The following is a 22,342-nucleotide window of genomic DNA, read 5'->3' on the forward strand; positions in this document are numbered from 1 at the left end:
ATCCCAGCACTTTGGGAGGCCAGGGTGGGCAGATCATGAGGTCAGGAGTTCAAGACCAGCCTGGCCAATATGGTAAAACCCTGTTTCTACTAAAAATACAAAAATTAGCTGGGTGTGGTGGCAGGTGCCTGTAATCCCAGCTACTTGGGAGGTTGAGGCAGAAGAATCACTTGAACCCAGGAGGCAGAAGTTGCAGTGAGCGAGATCTCTCCACTGCACTACAGCCTGGGTGACAGAACGAGACTCCATCTCAATAAATAAATAAATAAATAAATAAAAAAGGATAGCCCTGACACAGGTTGAAAACCTGTTATATGGATCACAGAGAATGTGCATTTTTAAAAACCAACCTCATTAGCAGAGATTATTAGCTATGTCCAACTTAAGTTCCCCTTTAAAAAATGTTTTCTTCTGTATTAAGGCTGTGACCCACAGGTCTCATCCTCACAAAGAGGCATTGGAATTGGTGTAGCTGAGCAGTAATTTATTAAAGGTACAAATTGAAGATTTCATATGGCACTTGGTCTTCCTTTTGCCTCTTGTAGTCAAATATTTTTAATAGTGTCTAAAAAAGTGTCTAGTTGAAAATTAGAGGATACTAACAAGTGGAATATAATTATGTACTGAAGGGATGTGATGGCTGTTGTTCTAGGCGCTGAATTGCATATCTCAATCTGTATTTTTCTTTCACTTTTCGGGTTTGAAGACTTAGATAATCCCAGTATCTACAGAGGTTACTTAAGGATACTAAGTATCATGAGGTTTTATAGTCATAGGGGGAAATAGAGGTAAAATGGGAAACTAAAACATTAATATGTAGGGCAGTATTTAAAAAAAGAGTATAGTAATTGGGTCAGTTTATATATGTATGCATGTGTATGGGAAAATCAATGCATTGGAAAAGAGAGAAGGTTTTTTGCATTATATTCTAATATCATTGTGTTAGAATCATGGTTTATAGGTGGGGAAATGAGCCTTAGAGAGGCTAAATGAGTTGACCCAGAGACTCTGGGGAAGTGAGGACAGAGCTGGGATTGAAACACGTCCTTCTGGATTCAAGTACGCTTGACCTTTGCCTTCTGGCTGAATGGATGACAAGAAGGATCCACCGTGTCAAGAGGAAAAATTAAAATGGAAGATGTTCATCTAGGGGGCTAGTGTGGTGTCATTGACTTTGGACTAAAAACAATGGTTTAGCTCAACTCTGGGGGTTACCAGCTTTGTAACCTAGGTAAGTTGCTGAAGTTGGAACCTCAAGTCTGGAGATCCTCATAGCTAAAGGGAAAGGATTTTTTGAGGATAAGCTTATCCACCACTTTTGAGGATTGAGATCATGTGCATGATAATATCTGGAACTTGATAAATGTCAGTTTCCCTTCTCCTTCCTTTACATATTGATCTATAAGTTGTTTAAATTTTTCCTCATGACATTGTGTTCTTCTGAGTCCTTTTTGTCTTAAAAAACCTCATAGAGAACAATGTTATTATATGCAACATGTAGACATAATAAGTTTTTTTAAAAAAAATATCAGTTTTGTGTGTTGTAAGGTAACTTCCAGGTTAGTTACCTTATGGCCAAATGGTTTGAAGTCTCATGGAGCCATGAAAATGTCATCTACAGTTTAAGTTTTTTTGAGACAAGGTCTCATTCTGTTGCCTAGACTGGACTACAGTGGTGCAATCGTAGCTCACTGCAGCCTTGAACTCCTGGGCTCCTGGCCTCCCGCTTCAGCCTCCTGAGTAGCTAGGATTACAGGCACATGCCACCATGCCTGGCTATTTTTTTTTTTGTATTTTTTGTAGATACAGGGTCTTGCTTTGTTGCCCAGGCTGGTCTCGAAATCCTGACTTCAGGTGATCCTCCTGTCTCAGCCTCCCAGTGTGCTGAGATAATAGACGTGACCCTGGTCTATAATTAACTTTTAAGAAAATAGCAGGCTGGGCATGGTGGCTCATGCCTGTAATCACAGCACTTTGAGAGGCTCAGGCAGGCAGATTACAAGGTCAGGAAATCGAGACCATCCTGGCTAACACGGTGAAACCCCGTCTCTACTAAAAATACAAAAAATTAGCTGGGCGTGGTGGTGGCACCTGTAGTCCCAGCTACTCGGGAGGCTGAGGCAGGAGAATGGCATGAACCTGGGGGGCGGAGCTTGCAGTGACCTGAGATCACACCACTGTCCTCAAGCAGAGCGAGACTCCATCTCAAAAAAAAGAAAAAGAAAAAGAAAAAGAAAATAGCAATAGTAGTATAAAGACCAAGAGAAATGGCAAGATGTTAACATCTTATGCCATTTTTTCTGGTGGCTGTGAATATTTATTTAGCATGGCTATTATGCTGTGGAGTGGTTAATGTCCAGATCAGTTTCACATAATTGTAAAGCTGACCTCAAGTAAGAGGAGGATAAATGGGTTAAAGGAAAAAAGACTAGCAGAGGTTCCTGTGGTTTATAAAAAGGAAATGGTTGAGGGAGGCAATTAATGACTGAGGATTAGTAAACCAGGGTTAGCTGGTGTACAGTTTTGATGCAGACCCTAAAGGGGGGGCAGGGGCATGCCTTTCTGTTGCCTGGTAGAATGCGAAATATCATTAGAGGGTAAAAATTATATTTAGTTTAAACTTCAGTTCCTTATGTTTACATGAGAAAAGATTAGATTACAATTTATTATAACTCATTCTCCAAAATATCTGGGAGTAAATAAAAAATGAAATAATCCTCTATTATTCATATTAACAGGATGGGGGAGGCAGGAAGAGTGTGTGTGTTGACAACATAGGACAATTAATAGTATAAAAACCACTGATCACTGACAGATCCCTCTTCTGTTTTCTTCCTGACCTTCTTGGTTTGAGAACACTAGACATAGCTGAGTCCTTAGCATGAGAGAATGGGGTTGAGAGGAAGAGACAACTCATGTACTATTGAAGTTGATTGTCTTAAATTAAAAAACCCATTATCCCAATCTGCCCCCTTAAAAACTATTTTCCTCTCAGCTTCTCACACTCTGTGAAATATACTTTTAGCCTCTAATACCTGACTTGATCCTCGCCATAGTGATTAGAGTCAGATGTTTAGACACGCTAAGACTAATCTAATGCACTTTGACTTGGCCACAGCTAAGACTGTAAATCCGTACGTATGTCAGATACCAGGCGATTGACATTTTTGTTATGACCATAAATTACGCTGGACCTGGAGCCTGATGTAAAATTATGCATTATGTCACTGTGTCGACTACTCATCATGGAAGACTTTGTTTGATGTTGGTCCTGAGTATGAAACTTCATACTCCTAGAATGCCAATTTCAAATTTAGATGTCAGCCATGATGATAAGGTTTTATAATTTGTGCTTTAAAGCAACTTTAATCTTACAAGTGGGTCTCAATATATAAAGAATAAAATTGTTCAGTGCTTTTAAGGAATATTGTACACATATTGTGGTCACAATATCCTAAAAAGAAAATGTCGATAAAATGGAAAGTAAACACAATAGAGTGGTTAGGAACACGGACTCTGGAATCAAACCTTAGTTTGAGTCCAGGTCTTTCTTGCCACTTATTAGATGTTTAATCTTTCTTAACCTCATCCTCCCTCCTCCATATATACTATAGGAATAACAATATAATACCTGTTTCATAGAGACATTGTGATGATTAATTGAGATGATGCATGTAAAGGCTTTAGGCTGGTACATTGTGAGTGCTCAGTAATCACTAGCTACAATTAATAATAATAATAGAAATAAATATTAAGGGTACCACCCTTAACATCTCGAATTTATAACCTTCCTGAAAATGCAGAGGAATTAATTTCTGTTGTTGTTTTGATGTTGATATTGTAGAACATACCAACTTTTGTCCTGGAGACACATGGAGAATGTCAGTAGTGTGTCCTGAAGATGTATTACTGGGAGGTGACCTGATAATGGATTTTTAAAACCATCTAAATAAATAGATAAAATAAAATTCTTTAAACTTTCCATCTCCTGTCTTGTCCCTCCTTGAAGAGAAATTTGGTGGCAATAATGTGTATATGATTTCCATGCTAGAACAAATGATTTAAATTATTTGGGGTTTTGAAGCAGCATGCTGCAGGAGAAAAAGGAGAGGCCCAGAAGTCTGAAACCCAGCCTTGCCCATACAGCTGTCGTCTGCTTTAGGAGACAGGTTTTGGAAGCATCACCAGCTCTGTGATGCTTCTGTGACCTTGGTTAGCTATTGTCCTTTTATCTATGTGTCTGGTACTGCTATTTGTGTACATGTCCATTATTATGCTGGGAACACAGCACAGTGGCTCACGCCTGTAATCCCAGCACTTTGGGAAGCCAAGGGAGGCGGATCACGAGGTCAGGAGTTAGAGGCCAGCCTGACCAACATGGTGAAACCCTGTCTCTACTAAAAGTAAAAAAATTAGCTGGATGTGGTGGTACATGCCTGTAATCCCAGCTACTCAGGAGGCTGAAGCAGGATAATCACTTGAACCCGGGAGGTGGAGGTTGCAGTGAGCCGAGATCACGCCATTGCACTCCAGCCTGGGCGACAGAGTGAGACTCCGTCTCGAAAACAAAACAAAACAAAACAAAAAAACAAAAACAAAAACAAAGTATTACTTGCCATCAATTAAACTGTGAGTTCTTTGAGGGTATTTTATGTATAGTACCCAGGCTGGTGCTGAGTCCTGACTTAGGAAAGATTTGTTGAGTGATTGTATGACCAGCGTAAAAGTGTGACTGTAGGCTTACTTTGCCGGGTGGTTTTGGGCAATTTATTTACTCTGAAACCCAATGAACCTCACACCTGATTTGTCTCCTGCAAATAGCTAATGTGAACTCAAATGAATAAATGTAAATAGTTTCTGTAATTTCAAAATGCCAGACAATAGAAGATTTAAAAACCTGGTCATGATAATAACAATAATATTGAAACCCAAGCTATAATATTTACCGTGGTATGCTTCATAATAGTGAGAACTGAACACAACTGAGATTTTCTGTGGCTCACGCTTGTAATCCTTGCACTTTGGGAGGCCGAGGTGGGTGGATCACTTGGGGTCAGGGGTTTGAGACCAGCCTGGCCAACATGGTGAAATCTCATCTCTACTAAAAATACAAAAAAATTTTAGCTGGTTGTGGTAGTGGGTGCCTGTAATCCCAGCTGCTCAGGAAGCTGAGGCATGAGAATCTCTTGAATCTGAGAATTGGAGGTTGCAGTGGGCAACAGAGTAAGACTCCATCTCAAAAGAAAAAAAAAAGAAAAAGAATAAAAGAAAAGAAAATTTTATCACTAGGTTATTTGTTGAATCACTGATGCTACCCACACACAATATAGTATTAGGCAGCTGATAATATTTACTGAATGTTTAAATTATGTGCTGTTCTACTGTGAATGAACTGGTCTAGGCAAGCCTATCCCCAAAGGCCAAGGGAGCTGAGAGGCCAAAGAAAGAGGCTGACAAATCTAGTTTCTCAGAAAGAAATAGGGACTTACAAATAGAAGCAATGTCTCTGGCAGCTGAGAGATGGTGGATCCCTGCACTTGGCCTGCAAAAAATATCCTTCACAAGTTAGATACCCATCTTTATGAGGGGTTATCTATGCTGTAGGCATTGCTTCTTTGTGAGGGGTTATCTATGCTGTAGGCATTGCTTCTTTGTGAGGGGTTATCTATGCTGTAGGCATTGCTTCTTTGTGAGGGGTTATCTATGATATGGGAACACATTGGTCATCACAGAGGTTTTGTTTCAAGATTGAGTCACTCTGGGTGAAAACAGGCTGTTTTCCTACATGCCCCCAGCCCTGTTCTAAGCATTGAACAAATATCTCATTTAATCTTTACAACACCCCTTTGAAATCCAGATCCAGAGTCCTCAGTTTACAGATGAAGTAGAAGCTGTGTGACTGGCACAGGAAGAGGTGCACCATTTTGGGCATCAATCAGAAGCAAGCTGAAGAGCCATTTATTAAGCATAGGAAAAACAACCCTGATAGGTGATCCATCCAAGAATTAGTAGTCGTTATCTCTGGAGACTAGATTTGTGAGGGAGTTGTTCTCTACAGGGAGTCGCTCTCTACAGGGAGTCAGTGTCGTTCTGTTGCCCAGGCTGGAGTGTAGTGGTGTGATTTTGGCTCACTGCAATCTCCACTTCCTGGGCTCAAGTGATCCTCCCACCTCAGCCTCCCAAATAGCTGGGATTACAGGCATGTGCCACCATGACTGGCTAATACTTTTGTGTTTTTTTGTAGAGATGTGGTTTCACCATGTTGCCCAGGCTGGTCTTGAACTCCTGGGTTCAATAGATCTGCCCACCTCAGCCTCCCAAAATGCTGGAATTACAGGTGTGAGCCACTATGCCCAGCCTCTATAGAGTATTTTAAAATTAGTTTGAAATTTTTTTTACAATGAGCATGTATTATTTTATATTTAATAAAATAAAGCAGTAAATGATCATTCACTTTGTAACTATCCATTTTATTAAAAAGAAGTAGCCAAGAAATGAAATGTTAACATAACTGAATGTTAATTTAATTATTTCTCATTTTGGCAATGAAAGTTATTGAATTCAAGCTAAAATAGTGCATTTGAACCACAATGAGATACCATCTCACACCAGTTAGAATGACAATCATTTAAAAGTCAAGAAACAACAGGTGCTGGAGAGGATGTGGAGAAATAGGAACACTTTTACACTGTTGGTGGGATTGTAAACTAGTTCAACCATTATGGAAAACAGTATGGCGATTCCTCAAGGATCCAGAACTAGAAATACCATATGACCCAGCCGTCCCATTACTGGGTATATACCCAAAGGATTATAAATCATGCCGCTATAAAGACACATGCACATGTATGTTCATTGCGGCACTATTCACAATAGCAAAGACTTGGAATCAACCCAAATGTCCATCAGTGACAGACTGGATTAAGAAAATGTGGCACATATACACCATGGAATACTTTGCAGCCATAAAAAAGGATGAGTTTGTGTCCTCTGTAGGGACATGGATGCAGCTGGAAACCATCATTCTCAGCAAACTATCGCAAGAACAGAAAACCAAACACCGCATGTTCTCACTCATAGGTGGGAACTGAACAACGAGATCACTTGGACTCGGGAAGGGGAACATCACACACCGGGGCCTATTATGGGGAGTGGGGAGGGGAGAGGGATTGCATTGGGAGTTATACCTGATGTAAATGACGAGTTGATGGGTGCTGACGAGTTGATGGGTGCAGCACACCAACATGGCACAAGTATGCATATGTAGCAAACCTGCACGTTGTGCACACATACCCTAGAACTTAAAGTATAATAATAATAAAAAAAAGAAAAACAGATACTCTAAAATAAAAAAATAAAATAAAATAGTGCATTTGAAACAAAAGATACCTGCTCCTACCCAGTACTTTTCGTGTTTTCTGGGTCTCAGCAATTCACTTGCATTTGACTTTCATTTATCATATTTGTGAGACTAGGTGAAGTTTTAGCTAATAAGTAATGTAGTATTAAATCTCAGTGACTGCAAAAAAGACTAGAGCTTTCTAGCCAGCAAATGCCTCTTTCCATAAGGGAACAAATTCTCCAACTTTCAAAAATGTAATATAACAAACGACTCTATTTTAGATTGTATGGAAGTTGTAAACTTTAATTACATCTGCATTTTCTCCATTCACCTGGTGTGAAGAGGGAGGGACTCAACCTGGGTGAGCAGCTATTTAAGCATCTGGCACAGGAATCTTAGCCACATGCGTGTGCAGGACTATAAAGAAGTCCAGGTTTGTGTTGGGAGTCCATCACTAAGTGTTTATGTGCCAGTGAAGTCACCTGGCCTTCAACACCCACAGCCAAGAGCTGTGCCAAGAGAAGGAGGCTGCCACTCCTGCAGTGTGGTTGACAAGCCTCTGTGCCCAGCACCTGCACCTTGTTGCCTGTGGGATTCCAACTCTCATTGTTGCCTCAGAAACTTTTGTTACCACAGAACTTTCTCACACTCACTGGCCCAGACGTTTGCAGAATTCCAGGGCTAGTGTGTGGTCAGGCAGCCAAATTCCAATTTTAGAATGCTGCTTGTGACCATGAAACTCTGTTAACTCAGGCTTTTAAAGGGCTGACATGGTGAGAGAGAGAGAGAGAGAGAGAGAGAGAGAGAGAGAGGGGGAGGGAGAGAGAGAGAGAAAGAGAGTGTGTTGGGGAGGAAACAGTATGAAGATGAATAAACAAGCAATTGTTTATTGTTCTCAACCAGAGAACAAACATATATTTTGATCTCCATAGGATTTGAGTGTTAGCAGTAATAAAACATAGGTATTTGAAATGTGGAATGATGCTGGAATCTTAAATCATACACATTTCACAAAGGATTGTGTTAAAATTCTTTAAGAAAGGTAGAGGGTTTATTTCACTTCTGAATCCAGTCACTTCACAATCTGCCTCAGTAAAGTGTCTCAGAATTTTACATTTCTAAGTCACTAAGTTTTTTGTATTTTATTTATTTTGAGATGGAGTCTAGCTCTGTTGCCCAGGCTGGAGTGCAGTGGCGTGATCTCAGCTCACTGCAGTCTTTGCCTCCTGGGTTCCACAGATTCTCCTGCCTCAGCCTCCTGAGTAGCTGGGATTACAGATGCCCACCACCACGTCCAGCTAATTTTTGTATTTTTTGTAGAAATGAGGTTTCATTGTGTTGGCCAGGCTGGTCTCAAACAGGAGTTCGTGATCCGCCCACCTCAGCCTCCCAAAGTGCTTGGATTACAAGCATGAGCCACTGTGCCCGGCCAAGTCACTAAGTTTTTTTAAATGTCTACAATAACCCTTTCTCCTTGTGAAGCTTATGGAAGAACCTACATTTATTCCCTCCCTCCCTCCCTCCGTGCCTCCCGCCCTCCTTCCCTTCCTTCCTTCCTTCCTTCCTCTTTTCCCTCCTCTCCTTCCTTTCTTCGTCTCTGCCTTCCACTTTTCTTTCCTTCCCTCTTCCCTCCCTCCCTCCCTCCCATGCCATTCTTTGACAGGTATTATTATCAGCATTGAGGATATAACTTCGAACCAGATGGAAAAGTTTCCTTGCCCTCAAGAAACTGACATTCTAGTGGAGATAAACAGATAATACCTACTACATAAGAACTTCAGAAATATTAAGTGCTATGAATAAAACTAAACAAGGTAATGTGATAGAGAGAGCGGCTGAGAAATGTGGATGGGGGGCCTTCTGCTTTTAATTGGGTGCTCTAGGCAAGCTTCTCTGTGGAGCTGACCCTTCAGTTGAGACCTGAATGATGAGAAACTGTGAGAGATACTGTCAGCCAGACCCGAGGGCTTCCATTTTCCATGTGTCAGTGGTGGCAGGTGGGGCAGGATGGTAATACCTACCTCACAGGTTGACTGGGATTAACTGAGGTAACATGCCCAAATGCCCAGAATAGTGCTTTGGTACTTAATAGCCTTGAATTATAATAGTAGAACTTAAAAATGTTCCCAGCCCCATTTTTCATGCCTGTGGAAGTAGTCATCATATCATCTGTATAAAAATCTGCCAGATATAGAGGTCCGAATAAAAGGTCTGCCAGAGCCATGCCTTGGATTCAGGGTGTAGGACTAAACAAGATGATGCCAGAATCTAGCCCTACCCCTTGAGATTACCAGTGGGGTTGATTATGTTCCTTTATTTGCCAACTTTATTTCAGGAGTTGGCTAGAGCTTAGTTATTTGATGGATGAGTTGGACATAGGACTTCCCAATACGAACCACGCCTTAGGTTGACTTAACCCGATTCCTCCTCCCCAAGGAGGTGAGATGCAGGGAGCTCTGAAGGCAGGGCCAACGTGCTGGCCTCAGGAGGCCCTTGAGATATGCTCACATGCTTGGCAGGTCCTCCACTGAAATTCCCAAGTTCTGCTCTGCAGAGCGTGGAAGAGATGGCTTTGGCCTAGAAGATTTGATGGCAGGTGTTACCTTGTGGCTGCCAAGAGCTAGATGATAGAGATTCCTCATTGCAAGAATGCTAGAGAAAGCACATTTTACTGTATGTGGGCCAATTTGAATTTCTTCTTACTAATTGGTAATTGTTGTAGGCTTTGCTTCAAAAAGGTGCATACAAGGCTTACTCGAGTAACACATTTATAACTAATGCTTGTGTTTGTATAGTGTGTAAACCTTGACCTGGATCTTTGGGCCTTACCACAACCTTGGGGGTTGTTAGGGCTGGCCCCAAGAATCTTATCCTCAAGTAGTGTGGCATAGTGATTAAGAGGTATTGATATTCTGAAGCTAGACTTCCACAGGGTTGGGTCCCGTTTCTACCACTAGCAGTGAGATCCTGGTTAACATATTTACCTACTCTGTGACTTGGTTCCTCATGGTGAAGTGGAGATCATCATACCCACCTCATAGGAGTGCTGTGAGAAGTAAGTTACTCTGTGTAAGCTCCTTAGAGTCATACGTGGGTGTGAACCAAGAGTTAAATGGCGGGGAGACCGAGACTTAAGAGGTCACATCGCTGATTCGGGTGAGCAGATTTGCAGAGTTGAGACTCAAACACAAGTTTGATTCTAAGTCTAGTAATCTTCCTACTTTTTCTTGTATTTAACAGTTACTGGTTGTGATTTTAAAACAAACTCAGAAAGAAGCATAGGAAGATATTTAGGGTCCTAGTAATAGAATTGCACACTATTCAAAGTAGTGGTACTGTTATCTCTCTTTTATATATAATGCAGTTGTTTTGCAATGACCTGATGTTACTTTGGTTGATATTTTTAGTACGCCATTGGTCTTTTCATTTCTGGGTCCTGATTTTATAAGCAGTGTAAAAAGCATAAGACTGCAAGTGATGTTTCCAATATTAAAATTAAATGAACTGTCCTGTGAGGCAAAACTATAAAAGAATACAATTAAAAAGATGAATTAGCAATTCAGTTATCACAATGAGATTAGAGGCCAGGCATGGTAGCTCATACCTGTAATCCCAGCACTTTGGGAGGGTGAGGTGGGTGAATCACTTGAGCCCAGAAGTTTGAGATCAGCCTGGCCAACATGGTGAAACCTCGTCTCTACTAAAAATACAGAAATTAGCCGGGTGTGGTGGCGTGCACCTGTAATCCCAGCTACTTGGGAGGCTGAGGCACTAGAATTGCTTGAACCTGGATGGCAAAGGTTGCAGTGAGCTGAGATCACGCCACTGCACTCCAGCCTGGGCAATAGAGCAAGGCTCTGTCTCAAAAAAAAAAAAAAAAAAGAGAGAGAGAGAGTGAGAGAGATTAGAGACTTTTCTCAATGGTGCTGTCCTTCATCAAATATACCTGAAACTTCTCTTTGCAAATTATCTTAACAATGGGTATCACCTTATTTTATTTATTTGTTTTTTTTTTTTTTTTTTTTTGAGACGGAGTCTTGCTCTGTCACCCAAGCTGGAGTGCAGTGGCCAGATCTCAGCTCACTGCAAGCTCCGCCTCCCGGGTTCACGCCATTCTCCTGCCTCAGCCTCCCGAGTAGCTGGGACTACAGGTGCCCGCCACCTCGCCCGGCTAGTTTTTTGTATTTTTTTTTTTTTTTTTTTTTTTAGTAGAGACGGGGTTTCACCGTGTTAGCCAGGATGGTCTCGATCTCCTGACCTTGTGATCCGCCTGCCTCGGCCTCCCAAAGTGCTGGGATTACAGGCTTGAGCCACCGCGCCCGGCCTATTTATTTGTTTTTTTTTGAGATAAATGAGTGATCTCGGCTCACTGCAACCTCCACCAGGTTCAAGCGATTCTTGTGCCTCAGCCTCCCAAGTAGCTTGGATTATAGGTGTGCATCACCATGCCCAGCTAATTTTTGAATTTTTAGTAGTGACCAGATTTCACCATGTTGCCCAGGCTGGTCTCGAACTCCTGATCTCAAGTGATCTTCCTGCCTCAGCCTCCCAAAGTGCTGGGATTACAGGTGTGAGCCACAGTGCCAGGCCAGGTATGGTATCACCTTATTTTAAATAAGCTTTTAAGGTTAATATTAATTTTTTTAAAAGAAAAATTTTATTTGAGCATCAATTTAGTAAAAATGTACACATTACTTGATACCTTTTTTCTTCAGAAATAGAAAGCAGCTTCAAACGCAGAGCAGGAAAATGGTATGTAATCAATTTGGGAGTAAAAAGCTGTTTAGCTTGTGTGGCCAGATTGTGGTTTTCCTGTGTGGCTCTAGCAGATAGGGACATTTCTTTTTTCTTTCTTTCCTTTTCTATTTTATTTTTTCTTTGATAAAGGGTCTCGCTCTGTCACCCAGGCTGCAGTGCAGTGGCACAATTATGGCTCACTGCCATCTTGACTTCCTGGACTCAAGCAATCCTCCTGCTTCAGCCTCCTGAGGAGCTGGGACCGCAGGTGTGTGCCACCACACCCAGCTAATGTTTTCAATTTTTTGTAGAGATGAGGTTTCGCTATGTTGCTCAGGCTGATCTTGATCTCCTGGGCTCAAGTGATCCTCCTGCCTTGGCTTCCCAAATTGCTGGAATTACAAGTGTGAGCCACCATACCCAGTCTGGAGATTTAAAATGGAGTTCTGTTACCCAACGGCAGCCACAATGAAATGAATGAATGCCCTTCTGAGGGGACTACTGTGAAGGCTAACATTCATGGGGTGCTTGACAGACATCAGCATCAGACACCCTCCGTATGATATGGGGAGGTAATGAAAGCCGCAAACTTACGATCTGGCTTGAAGCCCTAACTTTTCTTTCCAAGTAATTTCTTCAGGGAAAGCCTTTTGGCTTTGACTACAGCTATCCACAAATGGAAAGATTTGAATTTCATGAAGTCTGGGAAAGAGAGTTTTGGGTGGTATGCACACCAACATTTATCAAGAGGCTGTTAAAATGAATTTTGCAAATGAGCAAAAAGTAATTTGCATTAAATACAAATATGTTGTCTTGGGGTAAAAAAAAAAAAAAAAGAATCCTGCAGAGCTCTGAGACTGCTAGCAGATGGATTTGAGAGTGGAAATGGGAGGCGAGGTGAGAAGCTGTGGTGGTGGTCTATTGGGAGAGGCAAAGAAATGGGTCAGTTGTGGGCTTGTTTTAATACAAGCAAACAGGTCCCAAGCTCCTGCCTTCTCTAAGCCTATAGCTTGCGGGAGAGTGGGTGGGACCAAAAGTCCTCTAAGCAGATACATTCTATATATACAAAATACAGCAAAATATTCTGGTGTCTGTGATTATCCCAATCTGGGAGAATTCTTGGGTGAGGGCTGAGAATTGAGAAGTAAAATTTTCGGTGAAAGTACTATAAAGGTGTGGAGTTCTGGGAAAGTAAATGTTTAATATGGGAAAGATTGTGAGTGGCTTGGTGGAGATAAGGGAAAGGTGGGTTGGGGTAACTGTGAAGTACCATAGGGAATCTCAGTGGGGTTTCAGACTGCCAGGGTCAGTCAGTGAGTTACTCTTTGCCCATGAGTGATATTCTGAGCATCAGAATAACTAGGATAGGATACTGGCATACCATCATTGGTGTGATTCCCTCCCTCCTGCCCTTTCTCTCATTTTGATATGATTGACTCAGACTTTTTAATTAAACTTTTTATTTTCTTTTTACCATGCATACTAGCCTTATACATATGACGTAGGGCTCCCTCTTTCCCTTCCTCCCTCCTTCCTTCCCTCCCTCTCTCTTTCTCTCCCTGTGAATGTGGAACTCTCTGCTAATGATTCAAGCAGTGATCATGATTCTTTCTTCTGATCTTGTTTTATATATACAGCAAAAATCAAATTGAGACCCTTTGGAAATAAACACATTAGTACATAGCTCAGCACCAAGCATATAGTGAGTGTTTTTAAAATGTCAGTGGAATGAAACCACCTGGATTAAAGTTAAAAGCTGTTTTCCTAGATCTTTATTGGCTGCTTAATCTTACCATGGATTCTTATAAACCCGTGGACCCTCATTTTAAACTCTTGGAGCCAAATGCCTTTCATATATCAGAATTTTTCAGATTTAAAAAAGTTTATACAGTGCAGATAGCATGTATTATGTAACTTCTTCAGTAGCAGCACCCATATCCAAACATACCATTTTTTTTGGCTTTGTGATGAAACTTATGAATGTTCACATTGAATAAATAAAGACAATGCAACTGTAAGTCAGTTCAGGTCAGGTTTTATCACTAATTGAATTTTCACCAAGCTTGCATACTTTTGGGTTTCAGAACTTTGGGGTTTTGTAGACCAGAGTGGCTTTTTGGAACTATTTCCTGCTTATGTTGCTGTTAACTGTTGCCCAGTGTGCCTTAAAAAAATTGGATTCCCCTGGGTCAGACAGTGGCTATTGTTATCATTTGTCTTCTGTTTCCTGCAGGAAACCTGTACTTCTTTTAGGCTCTGCAGCAAAGAGAAAATCAGAAGGAAAATCATCTTTGGTCTTCCTTCTAGGTGTCTGTTTTAGATCCTGATTAGCCTTGTCTCTCAATTGTAAAAATATTCCTCTCAGCCACCAGATTCCTCAGTCACTCCCCTGGTCCATCTCCTCCTTTATCAGTGCTTGAAGAGTGTGATGTTGTTCATTGCTTTTAACAATCTAGGGTTTGGCCTGATACAAGTGGGTTCTTAAACTAAGAAGGGCATATCTGTTTTCCTTCTGAACATTTTAGATTTTAAACATGGAACAGATGTAAAAAGTAATTTGCTCATTTTAATACAGAGAGAGAGTGACTTCTGATGGCTTCCTGTCTGGGAAGGGTCTTGATCCCATGAACTGATCCCATCTCATCTATTTCTTCCTTATTCCTTTTCTCTTGGTCTTGGTTTCCACCCTTGCTTTTCAGTACTCTCAGGCAGTGTTTTTTTTTTTAAGGCAGAGCTCACTCTGTTGCCCAGGATGGAGTGCAGCGGCATGATCTCTGCCCACTGCAAGCCCCGCCTCCTGGGTTCAAGTGATTCTCCCAGCTCAGCCTCCCAGGTAGCTGAGACTACAGGTGTGCACCACCACGCCTGGCTAATTTTTGTATTTTCAGTAGAGACAGGGTTTCGCCATGTTGGCCAGGCTGGTCTTGAATTCCTGACCTCAGGTGATCCGCTGGCCTCAGCCTCCCTAAGTGCTGGGATTACAGGTGTGAGCCACCGCACCCACCCAGCCTGGGTGGTCTTTTTCTTACCACCCCCATCTCTATTTCTTTTGCCTGCTGCCTCTGCTACCTGCTTCTTTTTAATCGTGTTCACTTTTAGTTGTTCACAATCAGTTGCCAATCTCTGAAAACAGTTTCCTAACAAACACATTTCCTCACTCTTCCCGTTGGAGGCTTTTCTGTTTGGGATTCTGCCCACATATGCAGACACTTAAACTTCTAGTTTCATGGCTGTTTTAGAGGACTTGGGTTGCTGGGCAGCTGAGAGTGGATGTCTGAGGTGCTGCTGTTTTAAGGAACATTTATATGCATGTGAGTGGTTTTGATTTGAAACTAAGGCTGCTAACTGTGAAATCTGAGAGAGTGAAAAGATTCTTGTAAGATTCCAGGCGATTCTTAGTTCTTTTCATGGTCTGTATATAAGAAGTGTTTTTCTACATCGTTCTTTGTGATAACAATAGATGTTTATAACATTATGGACATTTCACGGGAGACTTTAAATTTATGAATCATAACTTTATCCTGGCAGTTTTACTTTAGAAATAATATATGCTTAGAGTAATTCAGATAACTCAGTCCTTTGAAGGTTCTCTACATATTACTGCCTTTCACATTTGAAGATAGATTTGGAAATGATTGTCCTCTGGGTGTAAAGAGTCCAATATATACTGCTGTTGTTTCCACATGGCATTGTCATTTCCTACCAGGGACTCTCCCTTTTAAACTTAGAGTTGGCACGGAAACATTATTGCTCAAAAGAGCCACCCATTCCCGAGTGTGTTTGACAGGTCTTTGTAAACAAAATTCTTCAGCCTTGCTGAAATTAGTGGAAAAATCTAGGCTCTCATGTTTAGAGTTGACGTGGGTTTTCCTTTCACCTAAAATAACCATTACAAGTAAGACACTAAGTTAAAAATATACTCATTTCTAGTTCATACATAAAAATAATAGATGTTTGATGTGTTCAGTGAAATTTCAGTTAACTCACAACTCTTTGAGGCCATGGATGGAGAGGTGGCATTATTAGTCTCTACCTCCAGTGCCTTGCAGAATTTCTGGGCATAGAAAGAGACATACAATTCATGTTGGGTGAATCAAAGAATGATTGATCATTGGCACCTCCTGATTCTATTTGGTGATCAGAAAAAGTGGCAGGACTTAAGTTATTTTACATACAAACATTTCTTGCAAAATTTGGAGAGGATGTTTTGATGGCTTGAGATCTTTTAATTTCTTTGAGTACTTTCATTGTCCTTCCCACCCCTTCCCTCTCTCCACTCTGAACTTCATAGGGCCTGCCTGCATGAACTACTCACTTCTTCTGACTCCAAGGAAGAACATATCATGTGTTTTAAGTACCCCATAAAGTTTGTCTTCAAAGTAAAGCTTCCTTTGCCAAGCTCACAAATGATAGATTTTTGTTTTCCTTCAGCCTGAGGGTCAAGAGAGTGGGCACTTTTGTATGTATCAGTCTTCAGGGCCATTTCCTCCCTCCTATCCTACTGCCCTCTCCCTGTCTTAGGCAAGAAATCAATTGGTTCCCAGCACTGACCTCCGCTGGGCCAGACAGTTCTGAAAGCCTTTGTGTGTTCATTTCCTTAAAGAAGTGGAAGGTAACATGTTTGAAAGCCGGGCAGCTGTGGCCTGTTCCAAAACATCAATGTTGATTGTTTGTTTTTCTGGATTTTAACAAAGGAGCTTTTGCCAGGAGACCTTTGCCCTCTTGCTCGTTCAAACCCCAAATTACAAAAATACTTAACAAAAATAAAACAGAAGCCAGACTTAAGGTTATCTTACCAAAACAGGACTTCTTCCATCTTTAGATTGTACAAACACATGAGTTCCCAGTTAAATTTCAATCAATCATTCCTGATGGATTCAGCTAAAGTTTTATCTTTAACTCATACCACATTGTCTAGTCCTTAGAGCTTAGTTCTATTTCCTCACCTTGTTTACCTACAAAACGGTGCATTTATTTGAAAAAAAGAAGAATTTACTGGTTCCTTTTTCCCTCTGTGTATTCAGCAATAAAAGAAAAAATTCTCTGAAATGCGTGCTGGGGAATAATAAGCAGTATTCCTTGGGTGGTCTTAACAGCTCAACAGTTAGATTGTTCTGAAATTGAAATCCTCAAAGATGATCTGTTCAAAGGAGGAGTGTTGACTTTCTAATCTTTTGGAGAGAGGGAGGGATGCAGCATTGGCTAGAGACAGTATGGGGTGGTGGTAAAGAACATGAACTCTGAGGCCAGTTGGTTTGGTTTCAAATTATCTGCCTCTTACTAGCTGCGGACCTTGGTTATATCACTTAAGCTCACTGTCCCTCATCTGTATAATGGTAATAGTGGTAGTACCTCCTCCATGGTATTATGATTAAATAAGTTAATATCTCTAAAGCACTACATAATAAGTGCTGTGTGAGTGTTTTTAAAATACATGAAAAGGAAATACAGATGAGATAATGTTAGAAGAATTAGTGTCAAGCCCTTGAAGGGAGGGGGCCAGTTTCAAATGAGGAGAGCCAATAGGGAGTGGCAGAGAAAGCAAGTAAAGTGGAGATTAAATGATAGACGATGCATTTGGCCATTTGGAGTTCTGAAGTAACTTCTAACTGTTCAGAGTGTGACTTTAAGCAACCCAACTTACCTCCCTATCGGTAAAAAGTGACACTTGGCTGGCTTGATATTCTTTTATGTGTCCCAGCCCCAGAAATACACAGACTGGCTTCCATTTTTAGTGGAGTGAGCAGAAGCCAGACTGCTCACTCTGCTGTGAGCAGAAGCCAGACTGAGATTTCAGGTTGGATTGAGGAAAGATGAAAGAGTTGACACTTGGTGTCTAAGTCATTTCCTGGCAGTGAGAGAGAAGAGAGAAGAGAGAACATCATTAATGGCAAAGCCAGGGCTGAGAGGCACGGATTTGAGTTGCTGTGTAAAGACAATCGCTCACTGCTGCCTGAAGGCTTCCATGGTTTCTTCCATGATTTCTTCCTTTCCTCTCTCAAGCATTTGATTTCCCTTTTTACTTTTTTTCTGACTGTTTCTCTTTCGAAGTTGCCTGTGAAAGGGCCCTCTTGTTTGAAATCTCTTCTTGGGAAGGAAGAAAGTGGCATGCAGCAACATAAATAGCAGGTGCAAATCCTCCAGATGAGTTCCAGCCGAGGGAGAGTGGTGCTTGAGTGGCTGTGCTGAATTCCTCCTCCAACTTGATAGCATATTTTTGATATTACAGTCCATCTGTGCACCATTTTTTAATGCGTATGTTTTTGTTTTTTGGTTTGCTTTATTCTCATTTTTTCCCTTGGGCTCTTTAAATAGTGTTATTCTACAAAGGAGCTTTTTTTTTTCTTTTTCTTATTTGTGCTTCTAGTGCTCTGACCCATGGGTTTTTTGAATATAAATTCACTTGCATTTAGCCACCGAGTGAAGGGTACTCATTTCTGAGGAACATACTTATTATTCTGGCATAAGATACGTGAACAGACTGTTCTCTACAGATTTGAATATCTTTGAGAGGTGCTGGTGACAACAATGGCATTTGGCAGCATGATGCTCGTTCAAACAAATATTCAACTTGGTTTATATTAGCGTTTGTATCAGGCGGTGGTAAGCACAGTGTTCTCAGATTTGAACCTATAAATAATGATGGAGAAAGGATGGTGAGATCCACAGAAGTGGTCATTGCACTTATATTTTTCAAGTTTGCTTTTCTTGATTTTTCTTCATTAAATTTTCATTCAGTGTTTTTATCAGATGGGATGTGCTAGATGATGCTGCAGTAACAAATGATACCCAGGTCTCAGTTGCTTAAAGCAACACCGTTTTCTTTATTGGCTGTGCTACATATCCATGGAGGGCTGGCCTTCATATAGACCTTCCCTGTGGATGCGCATTGATAGATATCCCCCTGTCACCAGTTACAAGGGTAATGAAAGGAAATATGGTGAATCATGCACACTGTCTTGTGGGATTTGGCTTAGAAGTAATATTAGTTCTGCTCACATTCATTGGCCAGTCAATGAAAGGCAAGTGTAATGGCCATGCCTAACTTCACATGGGCAGAGAAACACAATCCTAGAACGTTCTTGGAGGAAGGAGAATTGGAAATATTTGGTGAACAGCACTAAATGCCTAATACAGTATAGACCTTATGTAAGCCAAATACCATAATGGTGTCTAGGGGCACAAAGATGAATGGAGTGTATTCTAATTCTAGAGAAATCATTATTTTTTTTGGAAGGGGGAAATAGCTTTATATAGGAATTTCAAAATGATGGTGATGAAGCTAAGATGGTTTTAAAACCATTTCTGTATTTTATTTTATCGTTTGTTTATTTATTTTTTGAGACAGAGTCTTGCCTTGTCGCCCAAGCTGGAGTGCAGTGGTGCGATCTTAGCTCACCACAACCTCTGCCTCCCGAGTTCAAGCAGTTCTCCTGCCTTAGCCTCCCGAGTAGCTGGGACTACAGGCATGTGCCACTACACCTGGCTAATTTTTGTGCTTTTAGTAGAGATGGGGTTTTACCACGTTGGCCAGGATGGTCTCGATCTCCTGACCTCGTGATCCGCCCGCCTCAGCCTCCCAAAGTGCTGAGATTATAGGCTTGAGCCATCGTGCCTGGCCCCATCTCTGTGTTTTAAAAGATTAGGAATGTTTCCTTTATCAATTCATTTCTCCAGTTTTTGTAAGTATCTTCCAAAAGTTACAAATAGCTACTAAATAATCTTCAGAACTTAAATCTGATGAAGAAAAATTGGCTTTATGTTAATTTTACATAATGTTTGGGTCCTCTCTTGAGTCTTTATATGTGAAAGACATCATTTTTGTGGTTTTGCCATGCTTTAGCAGTCTAAAAATTGAATGTGCCTAAGGAGAATAACTTTTTTATTACATGCTGGCTTAAATCTCAGACAGAATTCCATTGAAAGCCAATTGGTTTTCTGTTTTTTTTTTTTCTATGTGTCTTTCAGTGCTGAAATTGGAAATAAACCAGCATTATGGCTTCGTAACGGAAAGTGTAGCAATTCTGCACAATACACAAGCAAGTTTGTCATTTAAAATAGCAGACATCTGTCAGAAGTTGGTGCTGACCTTCTAAACTGCAACTGAATGTTCAGATTGTTATTTCTCCATCCTCCTGAGATGCATTTCCAGTGTTGGGCTCACAGCCCCATGCTTCTTGTCTGCTTCCTATTGGGCTATAGGTTGTTTCCTAGAGTCTAGACATGAAAGGAAAAATGATTATGTAATCTATTTCCCTTCTTCTCTGCAAAATTCAGAGGAAGGGTGAAAGCTTTGAGACATACCATGTCCCCCTGGTTGGTGGAAAGAGCAGATTTTGGGGATCTGTAGACATTGGGTTGGAATCTTGGCCAGCCCCTTCCTACCTGTAGAACTTTGGGCAGATTGCTTTATCTCTTTAATTCTCAGCTTCCTTCCCAGTAATATGAAGAGCCTAAGAACTGTTTCAGTGGCTTGTTGTGAGGGTTAAGTATATGATTCATATAAAATGCCAACAGTGTCTGACATGTAACAAGCACCCAATAAATATTCCCTGTTGGCACAGTGCTTACTGGTTTTTAAAGAACTTCATTACATATTATCTCGTGGGAATACACCAAGGAGGTAAAAGGTATCTAGCTGAATTAGTTTTCCATTAACTTCCCAAAAAAATAAATACAGACTGCATTCTCTTGGAGTCACAGTTGACTTTGCAAAGATCTTATTTAATTATGTGTATGTTTTCTTCTCTACTCACATTTTCCCTCACCCATCATCTTGTTAGATTACGTATAGACTGAATCCTGTACATTTTTTAAGTTATAAATCTTTTCTTGTACTATTATGAGTTTTGGGTGTTTATTTCAGCCAGCAATCAATGATTAAGGGCTGAGGGGATTGGTGTTAATACTATAGGAGAAGAGGCCAGGCACGGTGGCTCATGCCTGTAATCCCAGCACTTCGGGAGGCTTAGGCGGGCGGATCGCGAGGTCAGGAGATCGAGACCATCCTGGTTAACACAGTGAAACCCCGTCTCTATTAAAAATACAAAAAAATTAGCCGGGCGTGGTGGTGGGCACCTGTAGTCCCAGCTACTCCGGAGGCTGTGGCAGGAGAATGACGTGAACCTGGGAGGCGGAGCTTGCAGTGAGCGGAGATCTGGCCACTGCACTCCAGCCTAGGCGACAGAGTGAGGCTCTGTGTCAAAAACAAACAAACAAACAAAACAACAAAAAAACTATAGGAGAAGAAAACAAAAACTTTTATAATTTTAATAATAATCACTAACACCAGTTGAATAATAAATCTGTGCCTAGTTCCTAATTGAAGTTTTCTTTTTTCTATGAAATCATAGTTAATTTTCTCTCCACTCTGTAAGGTAACTCTGACTATTACTTGCACATTGCAGGTGAAGAAATTTAGGCTAAGATGTTAAGTAATTTGTCCAAGGCAGTATACTTACTAAGATTAGCACTAGAATTTAAATCCAAGATCGTTTGATTTCAAAATAGCTGTTTTTCCCCACTCAGCTCTATAGTACAGATAAATTTGAGTTTAAAATAGGGAGGTTATATTCCTGGCTGATGCATGTTGTGTGAACACTATCTGAGTGGATTAATTGTGGCAGTTAAAAATAACAGGGTGTATTGTTGGCTTTGTGTACAGTCTAAACTTCTTTTCTGGATGACTTTAAAATATGAGTGTGTTGTTGTTCCTGATTCCTAACAGGGAACGTTAGAGACCTGGAAGCCTGTCCTTTGTGTAACTCTCTATGCATAACATCAGATTCTGTGGACAGGTGGCCCCTCATCTGCATCCCTAACAGGAGGGTTAGTAATGAGAAGTAAGGGTAAAGATAGAAGCAAGAAAAACGAATAGGCTGTACCTTCCCGTCTGAATTATTCTCTCATTTTTCTCATCCCTGACAACTTTCTCAATAAATTGGCCTAGCAAGTAAATCCATGGGTCTTCTGTCCTTGTTGGGAATAGCGCCATTTGGGCACAGCTTTGCCATCAATTTTCCATATAAAAACATTTCCCAAGGTAAACATTAAGGCCTGAATGACAACTATAGGTTGAGATTTTTACTTTGACTGATGAGGCTTACTTGGCTGGACATCATTTTTCAATGGCAATGATCCTTTCTGTTTTAAAACCTGATTGTTAAAATATAGGACATATGGGAGATCTTAAAAAGATCAAGTTCCAAGTATAATTCTTTTTCAAGTAGGCAGTGGAGTCTGGTACATAATGTTCCAATCTAG

General features: G+C 40.9%; 1 protein-coding gene and 1 long non-coding RNA gene across 20 annotated transcripts in view; both read left to right on the forward strand.

Moving 5' to 3' along the window:
* Positions 1 to 22,342, forward strand: part of LIMCH1 (LIM and calponin homology domains 1) — a 342,237-nt gene that overhangs the window by 49,965 nt on the left and 269,930 nt on the right. The gene's annotated exons all lie outside the window — the stretch shown is intronic.
* Positions 7,592 to 22,342, forward strand: part of LOC117085316 — a 29,084-nt gene continuing 14,333 nt past the window's right edge. Inside the window, exons 1-2 of the long non-coding RNA XR_004437916.1 lie at positions 7,592 to 8,115; positions 9,006 to 9,156. This is a non-coding gene — a long non-coding RNA (uncharacterized LOC117085316). The remainder of the gene's footprint in view (positions 8,116 to 9,005; positions 9,157 to 22,342) is intronic.

Source organism: Trachypithecus francoisi, unplaced genomic scaffold (genome assembly GCF_009764315.1).
Source record: "Trachypithecus francoisi isolate TF-2019V2 unplaced genomic scaffold, Tfra_2.0 Lachesis_group1, whole genome shotgun sequence".
Taxonomy (NCBI): Eukaryota; Metazoa; Chordata; class Mammalia; order Primates; family Cercopithecidae; genus Trachypithecus; species Trachypithecus francoisi.